Source organism: Heptranchias perlo, unplaced genomic scaffold, assembly GCF_035084215.1.
Source record: "Heptranchias perlo isolate sHepPer1 unplaced genomic scaffold, sHepPer1.hap1 HAP1_SCAFFOLD_454, whole genome shotgun sequence".
Classification (NCBI taxonomy): domain Eukaryota; kingdom Metazoa; phylum Chordata; class Chondrichthyes; order Hexanchiformes; family Hexanchidae; genus Heptranchias; species Heptranchias perlo.
In genome coordinates, this window is record NW_027139468.1 from 125,412 (window position 1) to 147,974 (window position 22,563).

At 56.1% G+C, this 22,563-nt stretch overlaps 1 pseudogene; it reads left to right on the forward strand.

Annotated features, from left to right (window-relative positions):
- The first annotated feature begins 1,055 nt into the window (after positions 1 to 1,055).
- LOC137313269 (zinc finger protein 845-like) overlaps positions 1,056 to 22,563 on the forward strand; it is a 49,702-nt pseudogene continuing 28,194 nt past the window's right edge.

A 22,563-nucleotide genomic window follows, 5' to 3' on the forward strand; every position in this document is an offset into this window, starting at 1 on the left:
TCCTATAGTAACAGGCTCGAGGGGCTGAATGGGCCTCCTCCTGTTCCTATAGTAACAGGCTCGAGGGGGCTGAATGGGCCTCCTCCTGTTCCTATAGTAACAGGCTCGAGGGGGCTGAATGGGCCTCCTCCTGTTCCTATAGTAACAGGCTCGAGGGGCTGAATGGCCTCCTCCTGTTCCTATAGTAACAGGCTCGAGGGGCTGAATGGGCCTCCTCCTGTTCCTATAGTAACAGGCTCGAGGGGCTGAATGGGCCTCCTCTTGTTCCTATAGTAACAGGCTCGAGGGGCTGAATGGCCTCCTGTTCCTATAGCAACAGGCTCGAGGGGGCCGAACGGGCCTCCTCCTGTTCCTATAGTAACAGGCTCGAGGGGCTGAACGGGCCTCCTCCTGTTCCTATAGTAACAGGCTCGAGGGGGCTGAATGGCCTCCTGTTCCTATAGTAACAGGCTCGAGGGGGCTGAACGGGCCTCCTCCTGTTCCTATAGTAACAGCCTCGAGGGGCTGAATGGGCCTCCTCCTGTTCCTATAGTAACAGGCTCGAGGGGCTGAATGGGCCTCCTCCTGTTCCTATAGTAACAGCCTCGAGGGGCTGAATGGGCCTCCTCCTGTTCCTATAGTAACAGACTCGAGGGGGCCGAAGGGCCTCCTCCCGCGACGGACGTCGAGCAGCAACAAGTCCCCTCCCCGAGGGAAGATCTCGGGTTACGGCCTGCCTGATTCTGACGGGCCTTTAGACCCAGTGGGAAGCAGGAAGGAGGCGGCCGGACGCTGATCACTCGAATTCAAAGAACTTCCAGGGTGAGAGCCTGAGGAAGGAGAGGCCGCTTGATTCCGAGGCCGGCCGACTCGGGCAGGATCGACTCCCCGAGAGGTGGAGAGAGAGAGAGAGAGAGAGAGAACGAGAGAAAGAGAGAGAGAGTTCGCAGACCGGAACGACATTTGGAAGCTGCGGGAAGGAGCAGGACGGAGAGAAGAGAAGATCGAGGAGCAAAGGACAAAGAAGGAGAGAGGAGGAGGAGGAGGAGGAGGAGGAGGAGGAGGGGGGGCGGTGACAAGAACGAGGCTCCCCGTTTAAAGGGGGCGCCAGGCGGTCGAGCGGACAGACGGATCAGGAGACGAGGACGGAGACCGTCGGCCGGCCGGCCGTACGCCGAGGGGCCGCCCGGCCTGGAGGACCCTCGAATACCCTCGCCCCAGACCCTCCTCGAAACCCCCCCGAGCTTTCGGTGGACCTCTTCCCCCCCGCCCACCGCCCACCGCCCACCGCCCACCGCCATCTCCTGATGTGGCCGCGGCGGGGGGCGGCCGGACGCCATCGCATCGTCACTCCCTCCGAGGGTCCCGGGGAACGCGCGAGCAATTCTCCGTCGCTCCTCGAGACGGGAGGGCGGCTTCCGCCCCCGCCCCGCCACCGCCGCGACGCAGCGTGAGAAGGGTTCGCCGCGCCGGGCGGCGGCGGAGGAGGAGGAGGGGGACGCGGCGGCGCCCGGCCGGACGGGGACGGCGGAGGGGGCCCCCCCCGAGGACGGGGCCGGGCCCCCGCCGCGCCCCTACCGCTGCCCCGACTGCGGCAAGGAGTTCGGCTTCCGGTCCGTGCTGCGGAGGCACAGACGCACGCACACGGGCGAGCGTCCCTTCAAGTGCGCGGACTGCGGCCGAGCGTTCACCGACCGGTCCAGCCTCCAGAGGCACCAGCGGATCCACACGGGCGAGCGTCCCTTCAAGTGCGCGGACTGCGGGAAGGGCTTCTCGCAGTCGTACAACCTGATGGTCCACCAGCACACGCACACGGGCGAGCGTCCCTTCAAGTGCGCGGAGTGCGGCAAAGGCTTCACCCAAGTCTCCTGCCTGGTTTCGCACCAGTGCCTCCGCGAGGCCGACAAGACGTTCAACTGCCCGGCCTGCGGCAAGCAGTTCATCCTCAACGCCAGCTTGCTGAGGCACCGGTGCCCGCAGGCGCCCGCCGGGGAGCGGCCCTACCGTTGCCCGGACTGCGGGAAGGAGTTCGCCGCCAAGTCGGGCCTGGTGAAACACCGCAGGGTGCACACCGGGGAGAGGCCCTACCGCTGCGGCCAGTGCGGGAAGGACTTTGCCCGGGCGGACAGCCTGACCGTCCACCGCCGCACGCACGCCAACCACAGGCCCTTCCGCTGCCCCGACTGCGGCCGCTCGTTCATCCAGTCGTCCTGCCTCCTGATCCACCAGCGGACCCACACGGGCGAGAGGCCCTACAAGTGCCCCGACTGCCAGAAGGAATTCACCAAGAGGTCCAGCCTGCTCAGCCACCAGCGCACCCACACGGGCGAGAGGCCCTACAAGTGCCCCGACTGCGGCAAAGGCTTCAACGAGGCCTGGTGTCTCAGGAGGCACCAGCGCATTCATGCCCGGGCGGTTGACCATTGAAAGGTCAGGGGTTGGAGGTCCCTCTCCCCGGCCTCTGCCTCAGGGCCGTCCGATTTGACCCCGAGCCGAGCTCCTGACCCCCCCGTATCCGCTCCGTCACCGAGACCGCCTCCTTCCCCCCTCCGTATCGTCGCCCCGTCTCCGCCCCCCGCCTCGGCTCGTCCGCTGCTGAGACCCTCGCCCGTGCCCTTTGTCACCTCCAGACTCGACTGTTCCAGTGCTCTCCTGGCCGGCCTCCCATCGCCCGCCCTCCGTAAACTCCAGCTCGTCCAAAACTCCTGCTGCCCCCCCGTATCCTAACTCACACCGAGTCCCGTTCACCCATCACCCCATGTGCTCGCTGGACCGACACTGGTTCCCGGTGCGGGAACGCCTCGATTTTAAAATCCTCATCCTCCTGTTCAAATCCCTCCATGGCCCTCGCCCCCCCTCCCTATCTCTGTAACCTCCTCCAGCCCCTACAATTCTCATCCTCCTGTTCAAATCCCTCCATGGCCCTCGCCCCCCCTCCCTATCTCTGTAACCTCCTCCAGCCCCTACAATTCTCATCCTCCTGTTCAAATCCCTCCATGGCCCTCGCCCCCCCTCCCTATCTCTGTAACCTCCTCCAGCCCCTACAATCCTCATCCTCCTGTTCAAATCCCTCCATGGCCCTCGCCCCCCCCTCCCTATCTCTGTAACCTCCTCCAGCCCCTACAATTCTCATCCTCCTGTTCAAATCCCTCCATGGCCCTCGCCCCCCCCTCCCTATCTCTGTAACCTCCTCCAGCCCCTACAATTCTCATCCTCCTGTTCAAATCCCTCCATGGCCCTCGCCCCCCTCCCTATCTCTGTAACCTCCTCCAGCCCCTACAATTCTCATCCTCCTGTTCAAATCCCTCCATGGCCCTCGTCCCCCCCTCCCTATCTCTGTGACCTCCTCCAGCCCCTACAATTCTCATCCTCCTGTTCAAATCCCTCCATGGCCCTCGCCCCCCCTCCCTATCTCTGTAACCTCCTCCAGCCCCTACAATTCTCATCCTCCTGTTCAAATCCCTCCATGGCCCTCGCCCCCCCTCCCTATCTCTGTAACCTCCTCCAGCCCCTACAATTCTCATCCTCCTGTTCAAATCCCTCCATGACCCTCGCCCCCCCCTCCCTATCTCTGTAACCTCCCACGACCCTCCGAGATCTCTGCGCTCCTCCAATTCCGGCCTCTTGCGTATCCCCGATTCCCATCGCTCCACCATTGGCGGCCGTGCCTTCAGCTGCCTGGGGCCCTGAGCTCTGGAATTCCCTCCCTAAACCTCTCCCCCTCTCTCTCCCCTCCTTTAAGACGCTCCTCAAAACCTCCCTCTTTGCCCGAGCTTTTGGTCACCTGCCCCTAATATCTCCTCATGTGCCTCGGGGTCAGATTGTGTTTGATAATCGCTCCTGGGACGGGCCTTGGGGGACGTTTCACTCCGTTAAGGGAGCTGTGTGAATGGGGCTGGTGTTCGAGGACAAGTCCCAACTCTGGGGACATCCCTCGACCGTGGGAAATCATTCGAAGGGAGGGAATCTGTCCAGTGTCACTTGAGATTCCAGAGGTCCAAACAGGCTCAGAGATCCATGTACATCGAACAGTAAAATGTAGTAGCCAGATACAAAAATTAATAAACACAAGGACGAAGGGAACGCTGGCCTTTATATCTAGAGGACTAGAGTACAAGGGGGCAGAAGTTATGCTGCAGCTATACAAAACCCTGGTTAGACCACACCTGGAGTACTGTGAGCAGTTCTGGGCACCGCACCTTCGGAAGGACATACTGGCCTTGGAGGGAGTGCAGCGTAGGTTTACTGGAATGATATACAGAAGGTGGTGATTTGATTGAGGCTTTTCAGGAATCAATCGGGCGAGAATGTATCATAATATCACATCACACAGTTGGAACGGCACAGGAGGAAGGTCATTCTGCCCATCCCTCCTGTGCTGGCTCTGTGAGAGAGCTCTCCAATTGGTCCCACTTCCCCCCCTCCTCCTCTTTCCCCCTCACAACCCCTGTAAATTCTTCCCCTTCGATTATTTCTCCGATTCCCCTTTTGAAAGTTATGATTGACCCTGCTCCCTTTCAGGCCGTGAATTCCAGATCATCGCTGCGTTCAATAAACGTCTCCTCATCCTCTCCCCCTCTGGCTCTTTCCCCGATCGCCTTAAATCCGTGTCCTCTGGTCACCGACCCTCCTGCCCACTGGAAACAGTTTCTCCTTATTGACTCTCTCAAAACCCCTTCCTGATTTTGAACCCCTCGATCAAATCTCCTCCTTGACCTTCTCTGCTCTGAGGGGAACGACCCCAGATTCTCCAGTCTCTCCCACATAACTGAGGTCCCTCATCCCCGGGACCATTCTGGTAAATCTCCTCTGCACCCTCTCCGAGGCCTGGACATCCTTCCTAAAGTGCAGGGCCCAGAATTGGGACCCAATACTCCAGCCGAGGCCCGACCAGTGTTTTATAAAGGGGTTAGTATAACTCCCTTGCTTCTTGTACTCGATGCCTCGATTAATAAAGCCCAGGGTCCCTCATGCTTTTTTAAACAACCTTCTCAACCTGTCCTGCCACCTTCGAAGATTTGTGTACAAACACCCCCAGGTCTCTCTGTTCCCGCACCCCCCTTTAAAAATTGTCCCATTTAGTTTATATTGCCTCTCCTCGTTCTTCGAACCAAAATGCGGAGAGAGAGAGATTATATCCGCTGGTGGGAGGTGTCTCGGACAAGAAATCGGAGATGGGGCATTGGAAAACACTTCTTCCCCCGAAAGGGGGGTAGAAGTGAGGGACGTCCCGTCCCCCCCGCAGTCGAGGCGAGCTCAGTTAATCATTTTTAAATCTGAGATTTGCTTGCGAGCCGAGGTTATTCAGGGATCATGGAGCGAAGGCAGGTTTTGGACGGAGATTGGATACAGATCAGCCAGGATCTCGACGTAATGGCGGGATAGGCTCGGCGGCGGGGTGGGGAGGTTCACCGTTTGGCGCGCGAGGCACGTGCTCGGGAGATGAACCAACCGGCAGAGGCTGGTTCTGCGGCCGAACGCCATTGTCCGTTCGATGAACCCTCTTCACTGTATCATCCGTCCATTTCTTTTCTCGGGAGAATTCAAGATAGTTTCAAATTGCGGGAGTAAAATGGTGGCGGCCTCCTTGCGGAGGGTAAAATGGCTGCTCAGGGACCCCAAGGGGGGCCAATTTTCGGCTGAGAGCGAGATTAAAATGGTGGCGGCCACCTTGCGGAGGGTAAAATGGCTGCTCAGGGACCCCAAGGGGGGCCAATTTTCGGCTGAGAGCGAGATTAAAATGGTGGCGGCCACCGTGCGGAGGGTAAAATGGCTGCTCAGGGACCCAAGGGGGGCCAATTTTCGGCTGAGAGCGAGATTAAAATGGAGGCGGCCACCTTGCGGAGGGTAAAATGGCTGCTCAGGGACCCAAGGGGGGGGGCCAATTTTCAGCTGGGAGTTTGGTTAAAATTGCACCAACTATTGTCTGATTCTCAGTGACTGAACTAAATGTGTGAATTAAATGGCATTTTGTTTGTGCTCTCATCAGTAAATCGTTGAGTTTTTATTTACATTTCTCGTGGTGGGAGGGGAGAAATTAACTTGCAATCTCCATTGGTTCACCTCGAGTACCATCGAGTCTACAGCACAGAAACAGGCCATTCGGCCCAACAGGTCTATCCCGGTGTTTACCCTCCACACGAGCCTCCTCCCTCCCTCCTCCATCTCACCCTATCACCCTATCCTTCTATTCCTTTCCCCCTCATGTGTTTATCCAGCTTCCCCTTAAATCCATCCACACTATTCACCTCAACTACTCCTTGTGGGAGCGAGTTCCACATTCTCACCACTCTCTGGGGAAAGAAGTTTCTCCTGAATTCCCGATTGGATTTATATTTATGGCCCCCTAGTTCTGGTCTCCCCCACAAGTGGAAACATCTTCTCTACGTCTACCCTATCGAACCCTTTCATAATCTTAAAGACCTCGATCAGGTCACCCCTCAGTCTTCTCTTTTCCAGAGAACAGAGTCTCAGCCTGTTCAGTCTTTCCTGATAGGTCGAATCTCTCAATTCTGGTATCATCCTTGTAAAACTTTTTTGCACCTTCTCCAGTGCCTCTATATCCTTTTCATAATATGGAGACCAGAACTGTGCACAGTGCTCCAAGTGTGGTCTAACCCAGGTATATGGAGACCTGAACTGTGCACAGTGCTCCAAGTGTGGTCTAACCCGGGTATATGGAGACCAGAACTGTGCACAGTGCTCCAAGTGTGGTCTAACCAAGATATATGGAGACCAGAACTGTGCACAGTGCTCCAAGTGTGGTCTAACCAAGGTATATGGAGACCAGAACTGTGCACAGTGCTCCAAGTGTGGTCTAAACAAGGTATATGGAGATCAGAACTGTGCACAGTGCTCCAAGTGTGGTCTAACCAAGGTATATGGAGACCAGAACTGTGCACAGTGCTCCAAGTGTGGTCTAACCAAGGTATATGGAGACCAGAACTGTGCACAGTGCTCCAAGTGTGGTCTAACCCAGGTATATGGAGACCAGAACTGTGCACAGTGCTCCAAGTGTGGTCTAACCAAGGTATATGGAGACCAGAACTGTGCACAGTGCTCCAAGTGTGGTCCAACCCAGGTATATGGAGACCAGAACTGTGCACAGTGCTCCAAGTGTGGTCTAACCAAGGTATATGGAGACCAGAACTGTGCACAGTGCTCCAAGTGTGGTCTAACCAAGATATATGGAGACCAGAACTGTGCACAGTGCTCCAAGTGTGGTCTAACCAAGGTATATGGAGACCAGAACTGTGCACAGTGCTCCAAGTGTGGTCTAACCAAGGTATATGGAGACCAGAACTGTGCACAGTGCTCCAAGTGTGGTCTAACCAAGGTTCGACACAAGTTTAACAGAACTTCCCTGCTTTTCAATTCTATCTCTCTTGAAATGAACCCCAGTGCCTGATTTGCCTTTTTTACGGCCTTATTAACCTGCGTTGTTACTTTTAGTGATTTGTGTATCTGTACCCCCAGATCCCTCTGCTCCTCTCCCCCATTTCGACTCTTATCATCCAATCAGTACGAGGCCTCCTTATTCTTCTGACCAAAATGTACCCCCTCACACTGATCTATACTGAAATTCATTTCCTAATTACAGGCCCGTTCTGTAAGGTTATTAACGTCCTCCTGTATTTTCTCCCTGTCCTCCTCGGCATTAACCCCAACCCCCGATTTGGTGTCGTCCGCAGAGTTTGAAACTTGTACTTCCGATTGGGCTGATTTTCGCCAATGTCACATCGCTCCCCGTTACGAGCAGGTCTGAGTCTATAAATCATTGACTGTCTGGGATTTATAAATAGAGGCACAGAGTACAAAAGTATGGAAGTCATGATGAACCTTTATAAAACACTGGTTCGGCCACAACTGGAGTATTGTGTCCAGTTCTGGGCACCGCACTTTAGGAAAGATGTGAAGGCCTTAGAGAGGGTGCAGGAAGAGATTTACTAGACTGATTCCAGGGATGAGGGACTCCAGTTACGTGGACAGACTGGAGAAGCTGGGGTTGTTCTCCTTGGAACAGAGACGGTCGAGAGGAGATTTGATCGAGGGGTTCAAAATCATGAATGGTCCAGACAGAGTAGATAGAGAGAGACTGTTCCCATTGGAGGAAGGGTCAAGAACCAGAGGACACGGATTTAAGGTGATTGGTGAAAGAACCAAAGGCGACATGAGGAAAAACTTTTTTACCCAGCGAGTGGTCGTGATCTGGAATGCACTGCCCGAGGGGGTGGTGGAGGCAGATTCAATCATGGCCTTCAAAAGGGAACTGGATAAATACTTGAAGGGAAAAAATGTGCAGGGCTACGAGGAAAGGGCGGGGGAGTGGGACTAGCTGGATTGCTCTTGCATAGGGCCGGCATGGACTCGATGGGCCCAATGGCCTCCCTCTGCGCTGAAGCCATTCGAGATGCGATTCCTCCCACCTCCGTCTCTCCAACGTCCCCTCCAGCGACCGACCTCCAGGTCCGCAGGTGGACACATCGAGGCGAGGTGTCCTTCAGTGAATTTTGAGTTGGTCTGCTGGGGTGGCTTTGCTCGCTCGGCCATCTTTCCGGGCCTTCCTCCGGGATTCGGGGAAGTCAAGCCCACCATGTAATCTCCCGACGAGTCGTGCTGTGTCTTGTTTGGCCTCTGTCTGAGGTCGGACCAGGCCGTTGGCGACCTTGGCGTCCGATTTGACCCCGAGCTGAGCTCCTGACCCCCCGTAGGACCGCCTCCTTCCCCCTCCGTATCATCGCCCCGTCTCCGCCCCCCACCTCGGCTCATCCGCTGCTGAGACCCTCACCCGTGCCCTTTGTCACCTCCAGACTCGACTGTCCCAATGCTCTCCTGGCCGGCCTCCCATCGTCCACCCTCCGTAAACTCCAGCTCGTCCAAAACTCCTGCTGCCCCCCCGTATCCGAACTCACACCAAGTCCCGTTCACCCATCACCCCCTGTGCTCGCTGGACCGACACTGGTTCCCGGTCTGGGAACGCCTCGATTTTAAAATTCTCATCCTCCTGTTCAAATCCCTCCATGGCCCTCGCCCCCCCCTCCCTATCTCTGTAACCTCCTCCAGCCCCTACAATTCTCATCCTCCTCTTCAAATCCCTCCATGGCCCTCGCCCCCCTCCCTATCTCTGTAACCTCCTCCAGCCCCTCCAATTCTCATCCTCCTGTTCAAATCCCTCCATGGCCCTCGCCCCCCCTCCCTATCTCTGTAACCTCCTCCAGCCCCGACAATTCTCATCCTCCTGTTCAAATCCCTCCATGGCCCTCGCCCCCCCTCCCTATCTCTGTAACCTCCTCCAGCCCCGACAATTCTCATCCTCCTGTTCAAATCCCTCGAGTGTAAGAGGCCGATGACAGAGAGGTCAGAGTGGGAGTGGGGGGAAGGGTGAATTGCAATAAGAAGTGACCAGGAGGTCAGGATCGTGCTTGTGGACTGAGCTTTGGTGATCAGCAAAGCAATCACCAAATCTGCCTTTGATCTCCACAATCTCGAGGAGACTGTATCATGAGCAGCGAATACAGTGTTACATAGAATTAAATAACATTTACAGCCCAGAAACAGGCCATTCGGCCCAACAGGTCTATCCCGGCGTTTATGCTCCACACAAGCCTCCTCCCTCCCTATTCCATCTCACCCTATCCCCCTATCCTTCTATTCCTTTCCCCCTCATGTGTTTATCCAGCTTCCCCTTAAATCCATCTCCACTATTCACCTCAACTACTCCTTGTGGGAGCGAGTTCCACATTCTCACCACTCTCTGGGGAAAGAAGTTTCTCCTGAATTCCCGATTGGATTTATTAGTGACTATCTTATATTTATGGCCCCCAGTTCTGGTCTCGCCCACAAGTGGAAACATTTACTCTACGTCTACCCTATCGAACCCTTTCATAATCTTAAAGACCTCGATCAGGTCACCCCTCAGTCTTCTCTTTTCTGGAGAAAAGAGCCCCAGTCTGTTCAGCCTTTCCTGATAGGTCGAATCTCTCAGTTCTGGTATCATCCTTGTAAATCTTTTTTGCACCTTCTCCAGTGCCTCAATATCCTTTTTATAATATGGAGACCAGAACTGTGCACAGTGCTCCAAGTGTGGTCTAACCAAGGTATATGGAGACCAGAACTGTGCACAGTGCTCCAAGTGTGGTCTAACCAAGGTATATGGAGACCAGAACTGTGCACAGTGCTCCAAGTGTGGTCTAACCCAGGTATATGGAGACCGGAACTGTGCACAGTGCTCCAAGTGTGGTCTAACCAAGGTATATGGAGACCAGAACTGTGCACAGTGCTCCAAGTGTGGTCTAACCAAGGTATATGGAGACCAGAACTGTGCACAGTGCTCCAAGTGTGGTCTAACCCAGGTATATGGAGACCGGAACTGTGCACAGTGCTCCAAGTGTGGTCTAACCAAGGTATATGGAGACCAGAACTGTGCACAGTGCTCCAAGTGTGGTCTAACCAAGGTATATGGAGACCAGAACTGTGCACAGTGCTCCAAGTGTGGTCTAACCAAGGTATATGGAGACCAGAACTGTGCACAGTGCTCCAAGTGTGGTCTAACCGAGGTATATGGAGACCAGAACTGTGCACAGTGCTCCAAGTGTGGTCTAACCAAGGTATATGGAGACCAGAACTGTGCGCAGTGCTCCAAGTGTGGTCTAACCAAGGTATATGGAGACCAGAACTGTGCACAGTGCTCCAAGTGTGGTCTAACCCAGGTATATGGAGACCTGAACTGTGCGCAGTGCTCCAAGTGTGGTCTAACCAAGGTATATGGAGACCAGAACTGTGCGCAGTGCTCCAAGTGTGGTCTAACCAAGGTATATGGAGACCAGAACTGTGCGCAGTGCTCCAAGTGTGGTCTAACCCAGGTATATGGAGACCTGAACTGTGCGCAGTGCTCCAAGTGTGGTCTAACCAAGGTATATGGAGACCAGAACTGTGCGCAGTGCTCCAAGTGTGGTCTAACCAAGGTATATGGAGACCAGAACTGTGCGCAGTGCTCCAAGTGTGGTCTAACCAAGGTATATGGAGACCAGAACTGTGCGCAGTGCTCCAAGTGTGGTCTAACCAAGGTATATGGAGACCAGAACTGTGCGCAGTGCTCCAAGTGTGGTCTAACCAAGGTATATGGAGACCAGAACTGTGCACAGTGCTCCGAGTGTGGTCTAACCAAGGTATATGGAGACCAGAACTGTGCGCAGTGCTCCAAGTGTGGTCTAACCAAGGTATATGGAGACCAGAACTGTGCGCAGTGCTCCAAGTGTGGTCTAACCAAGGTATATGGAGACCAGAACTGTGCACAGTGCTCCAAGTGTGGTCTAACCAAGGTATATGGAGACCGGAACTGTGCACAGTGCTCCAAGTGTGGTCTAACCAAGGTATATGGAGACCAGAACTGTGCGCAGTGCTCCAAGTGTGGTCCAACCGAGGTATATGGAGACCAGAACTGTGCACAGTGCTCCAAGTGTGGTCTAACCAAGGTATATGGAGACCAGAACTGTGCACAGTGCTCCAAGTGTGGTCTAAACAAGGTATATGGAGACCGGAACTGTGCACAGTGCTCCAAGTGTGGTCTAACCAAGGTATATGGAGACCAGAACTGTGCACAGTGCTCCAAGTGTGGTCTAACCAAGGTATATGGAGACCAGAACTGTGCGCAGTGCTCCAAGTGTGGTCTAACCAAGGTATATGGAGACCAGAACTGTGCACAGTGCTCCAAGTGTGGTCCAACCGAGGTATATGGAGACCAGAACTGTGCACAGTGCTCCAAGTGTGGTCTAACCAAGGTATATGGAGACCAGAACTGTGCACAGTGCTCCAAGTGTGGTCTAACCAAGGTATATGGAGACCAGAACTGTGCACAGTGCTCCAAGTGTGGTCTGATTTGCTGGCAATCTTCCACACGGACATCTTGTCACAAGGAGACTCCTCTCCCCCAACCTCCCACCGCCCCCCCTCAATGGTCTGTCCCCCGGGCATGAATGCGCTGGTGCTTCCTGAGACACCAGGCCTCGTTGAAGCCTTTGCCGCAGTCGGGGCACTTGTAGGGCCTCTCGCCCGTGTGGGTGCGCTGGTGGCTGAGCAGGCTGGACCTCTTGGTGAATTCCTTCTGGCAGTCGGGGCACTTGTCGGGCCTCTCGCCCGTGTGGGTCCGCTGGTGGATCAGGAGGCAGGACGACTGGATGAACGAGCGGCCGCAGTCGGGGCAGCGGAAGGGCCTGTGGTTGGCGTGCGTGCGGCGGTGGACGGTCAGGCTGTCCGCCCGGGCAAAGTCCTTCCCGCACTGGCCGCAGCGGTAGGGCCTCTCCCCGGTGTGCACCCTGCGGTGTTTCACCAGGCCCGACTTGGCGGCGAACTCCTTCCCGCAGTCCGGGCAACGGTAGGGCCGCTCCCCGGCGGGCGCCTGCGGGCACCGGTGCCTCAGCAAGCTGGCGTTGAGGATGAACTGCTTGCCGCAGGCCGGGCAGTTGAACGTCTTGTCGGCCTCGCGGAGGCACTGGTGCGAAACCAGGCAGGAGACTTGGGTGAAGCCTTTGCCGCACTCCGCGCACTTGAAGGGACGCTCGCCCGTGTGCGTGTGCTGGTGGACCATCAGGTTGTACGACTGCGAGAACCCCTTCCCGCAGTCCGCGCACTTGAAGGGACGCTCGCCCGTGTGGATCCGCTGGTGCCTCGGGAGGCTGGACCGGTCGGTGAACGCTCGGCCGCAGTCCGCGCACTTGAAGGGACGCTCGCCCGTGTGCGTGCGTCTGTGCCTCCGCAGCACGGACCGGAAGCCGAACTCCTTGTCGCAGTCGGGGCAGCGGTCGGGGCGCGGCGGGGGGCCCGGCCCCGTCCTCGGCGGGGGGTCCCCCTCCGCCGTCCCCGTCCGGCCGGGCGCCGCCGCGTCCCCCTCCTCTCCTCCTCCTCCTCCTCCGCCGCCGCCCGGCGCGGCGAACCCTTCTCACGCTGCGTCCAACGCGATGCCCACCCCCCCTCTCTCTCTCTCTCTCCCACGCCCTCCCTCAATGGGCAGCCAACCTTCGACCCATCGGGTCAATCCTCATCCATCTCCCCAGAAGCCTCCGCCGTCCTCAATCGGTTGAATGCAGGCGGCAACCAGATCAGCAGCCCCGGGAGGCGCTCCCTCCTGGAAAGTCGGCGATAAAGACCCGGGATCCAGAGGGTAATTGGAGCTGGTGACCTCCTCGAGATCCGCAGTAGGGTTTGGCGATTCGGAACTGCGGGCGCTTATCTCCCTTTCCTGCCGCCTCGTCCTCTTGTTCCGAGCTTTTGCACGAGGTACCTGCTCTCTCTCTCTCTCTCTCTCTCTCTCTGAGTCCTTCCTTTTAACTTGCACCCTCCCCCTTTCAGCTCCCGTGAAACCCCCAGCCCGCCCCCCCTCCCGGCCTCTCGAGAAATCTCCTCTCTCTCTCTCCGCCAAAAAAACAAAAAACGCCCCTCTTGAGTTGCTCCGACAAAACTCTGACCTTTGGCCCCTGCCTGTTTCGCGACCCCTGAGGCTTCAGTCGACCTCTGACCTCTTTCGCATTTTACGCCCTGCCGTCTCCTCTCCTTCCCCCCCCCCCACCCCCCCCCCCCCGCTCTGTCCCCACCCCCCCCGGAAGTGTTTAACCCCCGACTTCCCGCAGTGGCTTCTCTGGATTCCACTGGGTCCAAGTGCTGGTGAGATTCGAGTTTCTCTCCGCATTGGCGTCACATTCCCATTGGCGGAAGGGTCGAGGACCAGAGGACGCAGATTTACGGCGATTGGTGAAAGAACCAAAGGCGACACGAGGAGAATCTTTTTTCTTCCCCGGCGAGCGGTCGTGATCTGGAACGCACTGCCCGAGGCGGGGGGGCGGGGGGGCGGGGTGGAGGCAGATTCAGTCATGGCCTTCGAAAGGGAACTGGATTAGTGTTCGAAAGGAAAAAATTTGCAGGGCTACGGCAGGGGAGTGGGACTATCTGGATTGGTCTTGTCCAGAGCCAGCACGGTCTCAATGGGCCGAGTGGCCTCATTCCGTGCTGTCACCGTTCTCTGATTCCGAGATCTGAGACCTGACCAGTGTTTTATAAAGGGGTTTAGTGTTCCCCCCTTGCTTTTTGGACTCGATGCCTCCATTAATAAAGCCCAGGGTCCCTCATGCTTTTTTAAACAACCTTCTCAACCTGTCCTACCACCTTCGAAGATTTGTGTACAAACACCCCCAGGTCTCTCCGTCCCCCGCACCCCCCTTTAAAATTGTCCCATTTATTGCCTCTCCTCATTCTTCCAACCAAAATGCGTCACTTCACACTTCTCCGTGTTAAATTCCATCTGCCACTTGTCCGCACACTTGGGTTGCCGAGGCCAGGACGGAGAGGTCACGATATCCAAAGGGAGAGATGACCAATACTGTTTCCGTCTCTGTGAAACTATTGCCCAGAATCTGTGCCCGCGATCAATTCAATAAAGAATGAATCTGAGCAGATCCGCAAGTTTGAGGTCGGCGGGCAGATGGGATTAAGACGGCCGCTCGGCACCCGAGACAAATTGGATTTCGTAGAGCGCCTGAAACTCAGTGAGACATCCCAAGAGCCCTCAATCAGGGCTTTCGGAAAGGTACCCCGTTGCAGACTCGTGACTGAGGGTCAGAGCATTGTGGAGTCAGGGGGGCAGAATGGGCAGCAAGCTGGCTGCAAGAACAGAAAACAGGGAGTAGGGAGTTACGGGTAGCGACTCCGACTGGGAAAAGTTTCGGGGGTTGGGGTTAATGCCGAGGAGGACAGGGAGAAAATACAGGAGGACGTTAATAACCTTACAGAACGGGCCTGTAATTAGGAAATGAATTTCAGTATAGATCAGTGTGAGGGGGGACATTTTGGTCAGAAGAATAAGGAGGCCTCATACTGATTGGATGATAAGAGTCTAAATGGGGGAGAGGAGCAGAGGGATCTGGGGGTACAGATACACAAATCACTAAAAGTAACAACGCAGGTTAATAAGGCCGTAAAAAAGGCAAATCAAGCACTGGGGTTCATTTCTAGAGAGATAGAATTGAAAAGCAGACAGGTTATGTTAAACTTGTACAGAACCTTGGTTAGACCACACTTGGAGTATTGTGCACAGTTCTGGTCTCCGTATACCTTGGTTAGACCACACTTGGAGCACTGTGCACAGTTCTGGTCTCCATATACCTTGGTTAGACCACACTTGGAGCACTGTGCACAGTTCTGGTCTCCATATACCTTGGTTAGACCACACTTGGAGCACTGTGCACAGTTCTGGTCTCCATATACCTTGGTTAGACCACACTCGGAGCACTGTGCACAGTTCTGGTCTCCATATACCTTGGTTAGACCACACTTGGAGTATTGTGCACAGTTCTGGTCTCCGTATACCTTGGTTAGACCACACTTGGAGTATTGTGCACAGTTCTGGTCTACGTATACCTTGGTTAGACCACACTTGGAGCACTGTGCACAGTTCTGGTCTCCATATACCTTGGTTAGACCACACTTGGAGCACTGTGCACAGTTCTGGTCTCCATATACCTTGGTTAGACCACACTTGGAGCACTGTGCACAGTTCTGGTCTCCATATACCTTGGTTAGACCACACTCGGAGCACTGTGCACAGTTCTGGTCTCCATATACCTTGGTTAGACCACACTTGGAGTATTGTGCACAGTTCTGGTCTCCGTATACCTTGGTTAGACCACACTTGGAGCACTGTGCACAGTTCTGGTCTCCATATACCTTGGTTAGACCACACTTGGAGCACTGTGCACAGTTCCGGTCTCCATATACCTTGGTTAGACCACACTTGGAGCACTGTGCACAGTTCTGGTCTCCATATACCTTGGTTAGACCACACTTGGAGCACTGTGCACAGTTCAGGTCTCCATATACCTTGGTTAGACCACACTTGGAGCACTGTGCACAGTTCTGGTCTCCATATACCTTGGTTAGACCACACTTGGAGCACTGTGCACAGTTCAGGTCTCCATATACCTTGGTTAGACCACACTTGGAGCACTGTGCACAGTTCTGGTCTCCATATACCTTGGTTAGACCACACTTGGAGCACTGTGCACAGTTCTGGTCTCCATATACCTTGGTTAGACCACACTTGGAGCACTGTGCACAGTTCTGGTCTCCATATACCTTGGTTGGACCACACTTGGAGCACTGTGCACAGTTCTGGTCTCCATATACCTTGGTTAGACCACACTTGGAGCACTGTGCACAGTTCAGGTCTCCATATACCTTGGTTAGACCACACTTGGAGCACTGTGCACAGTTCTGGTCTCCATATACCTTGGTTAGACCACACTTGGAGCACTGTGCACAGTTCTGGTCTCCATATACCTGGGTTAGACCACACTTGGAGCACTGTGTACAGTTCTGGTCTCCATATACCTTGGTTAGACCACATTTGGAGCACTGTGCACAGTTCTGGTCTCCATATACCTTGGTTAGACCACATTTGGAGCACTGTGCACAGTTCTGGTCTCCATATTATAAAAAGGATATTGAGGCACTGGAGAAGGTGCAACAAAGATTCACAAAGATGACACCAGAACTGAGAGGTTCGACCTATCAGGAAAGGCTGAACAGACTGGGGCTCTTTTCTCTAGAAAAGAGCAGACTGAGGGGTGACCTGATCGAGGTCTTTAAGATTATGAAAGGGTTCGATAGGGTAGACGTAGAGAAGATGTTTCCACTTGTGGGGGAGATCAGAACTGGGGGCCATAAATATAAGATAGTCAGTAATAAATCCAATCGGGAATTCAGGAGAAACTTCTTTCCCCAGAGAGTGGTGAGAATGTGGAACTCGCTCCCACAAGGAGTAGTTGAGGCGAATATTGGAGATGGATTTAAGGGGAAGCCGGATAAACACATGAGGGAGAAAGGAATAGAAGGATAGGGTGATAGGGTGAGATGGAGGAGGGAGGGAGGAGGCTCGTGTGGAGAGTAAACACCGGGATAGTACCAGTTGGGCCGAATGGCCTGTCTCTGTGCTGCAGTTTCGCCGTAACACCCGAGCGAATAAGGGCTAGTCCAGAACGATTGGGCCGAGTGGCTTCCTTCCCCCGAGCGACATCGATGCAAACTGCCTCCATTTTTTCCCCCGGGGTTTCAGCTCCCCCAATGCTGCGGGCTGTTGGACCCTGTGAGATCTCAGACGGTGGGGCGCTGCCCGGCTTCAAACTGGGACCAAACGAAGGCAATCGAGGGGGGGGGCGAGCTCCGGAGCAGCCTCCGAGCGAGAGGCCCGGGCAGGCTGGACCCCCGGCCCCGCTGGACGCCAGCCAGCTCCGAGGGAGGGAGGGAAGCCGGGCCAGGAGGCGAGCCTCAAGATCGAGGAGAGCGTCAAAGGGGAGAACCAGAAGGTAGACTGACAAAGGACCCGAGTCAGATCGAGGGACAAGGGAGAGATCGCAATGAAGAGCCAGGACATTGCAGAGGGAAAGGTGTTTTTCTGAAGCAGAGGGCAGTTAACACTGACGCGGGGGGCTCAAATCTAAACTTAAATTGGGGGCGCGTTGGGAGCTGGAGGGGGGAAACCAGGCCTGAAGGGTCCGATCAGAGAAACGAGAAATTAAATAAAACCATTGTATAAAATGAAAACACAAAATGAACCATCCTTTCCACCCTGCTCCGAAGTCTGGTGTCTCCCTCTCCGATCTCCCCCTCTCTCTCCCCCCCGATCGTCCCCTCTCCCCCTGATCTTCTCCTCTCCCCCCCTGATCTTCCCCTCTCTCTCCCCCCCGATCGTCCCCTCTCCCCCCTGATCTTCCCCTCTCTCTCCCCCCCGATCGTCCCCTCTCTCCCCCCGATCTTCCCCTCTCCCCCCCCGATCTTCCCCTCTCCCTCCCGATCGTCCCCTCTCCCCCGATCTTCCCCTCTCCCACCCCGATCGTCCCCTCTCCCCCTGATCTTCCCCTCTCTCCCCTGATCTTCCCCTCTCTCCCCCCCGATCGTCCCCTCTCCCCCCGATCTTCCCCTCTCTCCCCCCCGAATCGTCTCCCTCTCCCCCCTGATCTTCCCTCTCCCCCCTGATCTTCCCTCTCTCCCCCGATCTTCCCCTCTCCCCCCTGATCTTCCCCTCTCCCCCAACCTTCCCTTCTCTTCCCCCGATCTTCCCCTCTCCTCCAGATCTTCCCCTCATCCCCCCCCGATCTTCCCCTCTCCCCCCCGATCTTCCCTCTCTCCCCCCCGATCGTCCCCTCTCCCCCCTGATCTTCCCCTCTCTCTCCCCCCTGATCTTCCCCTCTCCCCCTGATCTTCCCCTCTCTCCCCCCCGATCTTCCTCCTCTCCCCCAGATCTTCCCTCTCCCCCCCCCGATCTTCCCCTCTCTCCCCCCCGATCTTCCTCTCTCCCCCCCGATCTTCCCCCTCTCTCCCCCCCGATCTCCCCCTCACCCCCCGATCTTCCCCTCTCCCCCCCGATCTTCCCCTCTCTCCCCCCGATCTTCCCCTCTCCCCCCGATCTTCCCCTCTCTCCCCCCCGATCCTCCGCCTCTCCCCCAGATCTTCCCCTCTCCCCCCCGATCTTCCCCTCTCCCCCAGATCTTCCCCTCTCCCCGCCCCGATCTTCCTCTCTCCCCCCCGATCTTCCCCTCTCTCCACCAGATCTTCCCCTCTCTCCCCCCGATCTTCCCCTCTCTCCCCCCCGATCCTCCCCTCTCCCCCAGATCTTCCCCTCTCCCCCAGATCTTCCCCTCTCCCCCCCCGATCTTCCCCTCTCTCCCCCCCGATCCTCCCCTCTCCCCCAGATCTTCCCCTCTCCCCCCCGATCTTCCCCTCTCCCCCCCGATCTTCCCCTCTCCCCCGATCTCCCCCTCTCCTCCGCGATCCTCCCCTCTCTCCCCCCGATCTTCCCTCTCCTCCTGATTTTTCCCCTCTCCCCCCCGATCTTCCCCTCTCTCCCCCCGATCCTCCCTCTCCCCCCCGATCTTCCCCTCTCTCCTCCCCGATCCTCCCCTCTCCCCCCCGATCTTCCCCTCTCCACCCCGACTTCTCCCCTCCCCCCCCCGATCTTCCCTCTCTCCCCCCGATCTTCCCCTCTCCTCCTGATTTTCCCCTCTCCCCCCGATCTTCCCCTCTCTCCCCCCGATCCTCCCCTCTCCTCCCCGATCCTCCCCTCTCTCCCCCCGATCTTCCCCTTCCCCCCCGATCCTCCCCCTCTCCCCCCCGATCTTCCCCTCTCTCCTCCCCGATCCTCCCCTCTCCCCCCCGATCTTCCCTCTCTCCCCCCGATCTTCCCCTTCCCCCCCGATCCTCCCCTCTCCCCCCCGATCCTCCCCTCTCTCCCCCCCGATCTTCCCCTCTCTCCTCCCCGATCCTCCCCTCTCCCCCCCGATCTTCCCCTCTCCTCCCCGATCCTCCCCTCTCTCCCCCCGATCTTCCCCTTCCCCCCCGATCCTCCCTCCTCTCCCCCAGATCTTCCCCTCTCCCCCAGATCTTCCCCTCTCCCCCCCGATCTTCCCCTCTCTCCTCCCCGATCCTCCCCTCTCCCCCCCGATCTTCCCCTCTCCCCCCCGATCTTCCCCTCTCCCCCCGATCTCCCCCCTCTCCTCCGCGATCCTCCCCTCTCTCCCCCCGATCTTCCCCTCTCCTCCTGATTTTCCCCTCTCCCCCCGATCTTCCCCTCTCTCCTCCCCGATCCTCCCCTCTCTCCCCCCGATCTTCCCCTTCCCCCCCGATCCTCCCCCTCTCCCCCCCGATCTTCCCCTCTCTCCTCCCCGATCCTCCCCTCTCCCCCCCGATCTTCCCCTCTCTCCCCCCGATCTTCCCCTTCCTCCCCGATCCTCCCCCTCTCCCCCCCCGATCTTCCCCTCTCTCCTCCCCGATCTTCCCCTCTCCCCCCCGATCTTCCCCTCTCCTCCCCGATCCTCCCCTCTCTCCCCCCGATCTTCCCCCTCTCTCCCCCCCCGATCTTCCCCTCTCTCCTCCCCGATCCTCCCCTCTCTCTCCCCCGATCTTCCCCTTCCTCCCCGATCTTCCCCTTCCTCCCCGATCCTCCCCTCTCCCCCCGATCTTCCCCTCTCTCCTCCCCGATCCTCCCCTCTCTCCCCCCGATCTTCCCCTCTCCTCCCGATTTGAACAGGAGGATGAGAATTTTAAAATCGAGGCGTTCCCAGACTGGGAACCAGTGTCGGTCCAGCGAGCACAGGGGGTGAGGGGTGAACGGGACTCGGTGTGAGTTCGGATACGGGGGGACAGCAGGAGTTTTGGACGAGCTGGAGTTTACGGAGGGTGGACGATGGGAGGCCGGCCAGGAGAATCTGGGGTCGTTCCCCTCAGAGCAGAGAAGGTTAAGGAGGAGATTCGATCGAGGGGTTCAAAATCAGGAAGGGGTTTTGAGAGAGTAAATAAGGAGAGACTGTTTCCAGTGGGCAGGAGGGTCGGTGACCAGAGGACACGGATTCATAATCAAGAAGGCCAATGGAACGCTGGCCTTTATATCTCGAGGACCAGAATACAAGGGGGCAGAAGTTATGCTCCAGCTCTACAAAGCCCTGGTTAGACCGCACCTGGAGTACTGAGAGCAGTTCTGGGCACCGCACCTTCGGAAGGACAAGAGCTTAAGAAATAGGAGCAGGAGTCGGCCGTTCGGCCCCTCGAGCCTGCTCCGCCGTTCAATCGGATCATGGCTGATCTTCGATCCCAACTCCACTTTCCCGCCCGATCCCCATATCCCTCGATTCCCCCTCGAGTCCAAAAATCCATCGATCTCAGCCTTGAATATCCTCAACGACTGAGCGTCCACAGCCCTCTGGGGGAGAGAATTCCAAAGATTCACCAACCTCTGAGTGAAGAAATTCCTCCTCATCTCAGTCTTGAATGGCCGACCCCTTATCCTGAGACTATGCCCCCTAGTTCTAGACTCTCCAGCCAGGGGGGGAGCAGCCTCTGGATATATCGGCCTTGGAGGGAGTGCAGCGTAGATTTACTAGAATGATACCTGGACTCCAAGAGTTAAATTACGAGGAGACTTCACACAAACTAGGGTTGTGTTCTCCGTAATTTAGAAGATTAGGGGGTGACTTGATCGAAGTTTGCAAGATATTAAGGGGGAACTGAGAGGGTGGATAGAGAGAAACTATTTCCGCTGGTTGGGGAGTCCAGAACGAGGGGACATAGCCTAAAAATTAGAGCCAGGACTTTCAGGAGTCAAGTGACCTCTACACCCAAAGGGTGGGAGAAGTTTGGAATTCTCCTCTGCAAATGGCGGTCGATGCTCGCTCGATTGTTCATTTTAAATCTGAGATTGATAGATTTTTGTTAACCGAAGGTATTAAGGTATTACGGGGCTAAGGCTGGTAGGTGGAGATAGGTCACAGATCGGCCATGATCTCATTGACTGGAGGATCAGACTCGAGGGGCTGAATGGCCTCCTCCTGTTCCTCAGTCTTCTCTTTTCGAGAGAAAAGAGCCCCAGCCTGTTCAGCCTTTCCTGATCGTTAGAACCTCACAGTTCTGGTGTCGTCCTTGTGAATCTTTTTTGCGCCTTCTCCAGTGCCTCTATATCCTTTTTATAATATGGAGACCAGAACTGTGCACAGTGCTCCAAGTGTGGTCTAACCCAGGTATATGGAGACCAGAACTGTGCACAGTGCTCCAAGTGTGGTCTAACCAAGGTATATGGAGACCAGAACTGTGCACAGTGCTCCAAGTGTGGTCTAACCAAGGTATATGGAGACCAGAACTGTGCACAGTGCTCCAAGTGTGGTCTAACCAAGGTATATGGAGACCAGAACTGTGCACAGTGCTCCAAGTGTGGTCTAACCAAGGTATATGGAGACCAGGACTGTGCACAGTGCTCCAAGTGTGGTCTAACCCAGGTATATGGAGACCAGAACTGTGCACAGTGCTCCAAGTGTGGTCTAACCAAGGTATATGGAGACCAGAACTGTGCACAGTGCTCCAAGTGTGGTCTAACCAAGGTATATGGAGACCAGAACTGTGCACAGTGCTCCAAGTGTGGTCTAACCAAGGTATATGGAGACCAGAACTGTGCACAGTGCTCCAAGTGTGGTCTAACCAAGGTTCTATACAAGTTTAACATAACTTCTCTGCTTTTCAATTGTACCCCTCTAGAAATGAACCCCAGTGCTTGATTTGCCTTTTTTACGGCCTTATTAACCCGCGGCGTCACTTCTTGTGATTTGTGTATCTGTACCCCCAGGTCCCTCTGCTCCTCTCCCCCAGTTGGACGAGGAAACATTTCTACACACAAAGGGTGGTGGAAGTTTGGAACTCTCTTCCGCAAACGGCAATTGATGCTAGCTCAATTCCTCGATTTAAATCGGAGATAGATAGCTTTTTTTGGCAACTTAAGGTATTAAGGGATATGGGCCAGAGGCGGGTATATGGAGTCAGATCGCAGGTCGTCCATGATCTCATCAAATGGCGGAGCAGGACTCGAGGGGCTGAATGGCCCACTCCTGTTCCTATCTTGCTGTCCAAATCAGCGCGAGGCCTCCCCCTTCCCTCCGACCGAAAAGTGCCACCTCGCGCCGATCTGCGCCGAGACTCGTTTGCCGGTCAAACTTGCTCTCGGAGGCGCGATCCTCGCAAGGACGGGGGACAGCAGGCGGAGGTCGGCTCTAAGACCCA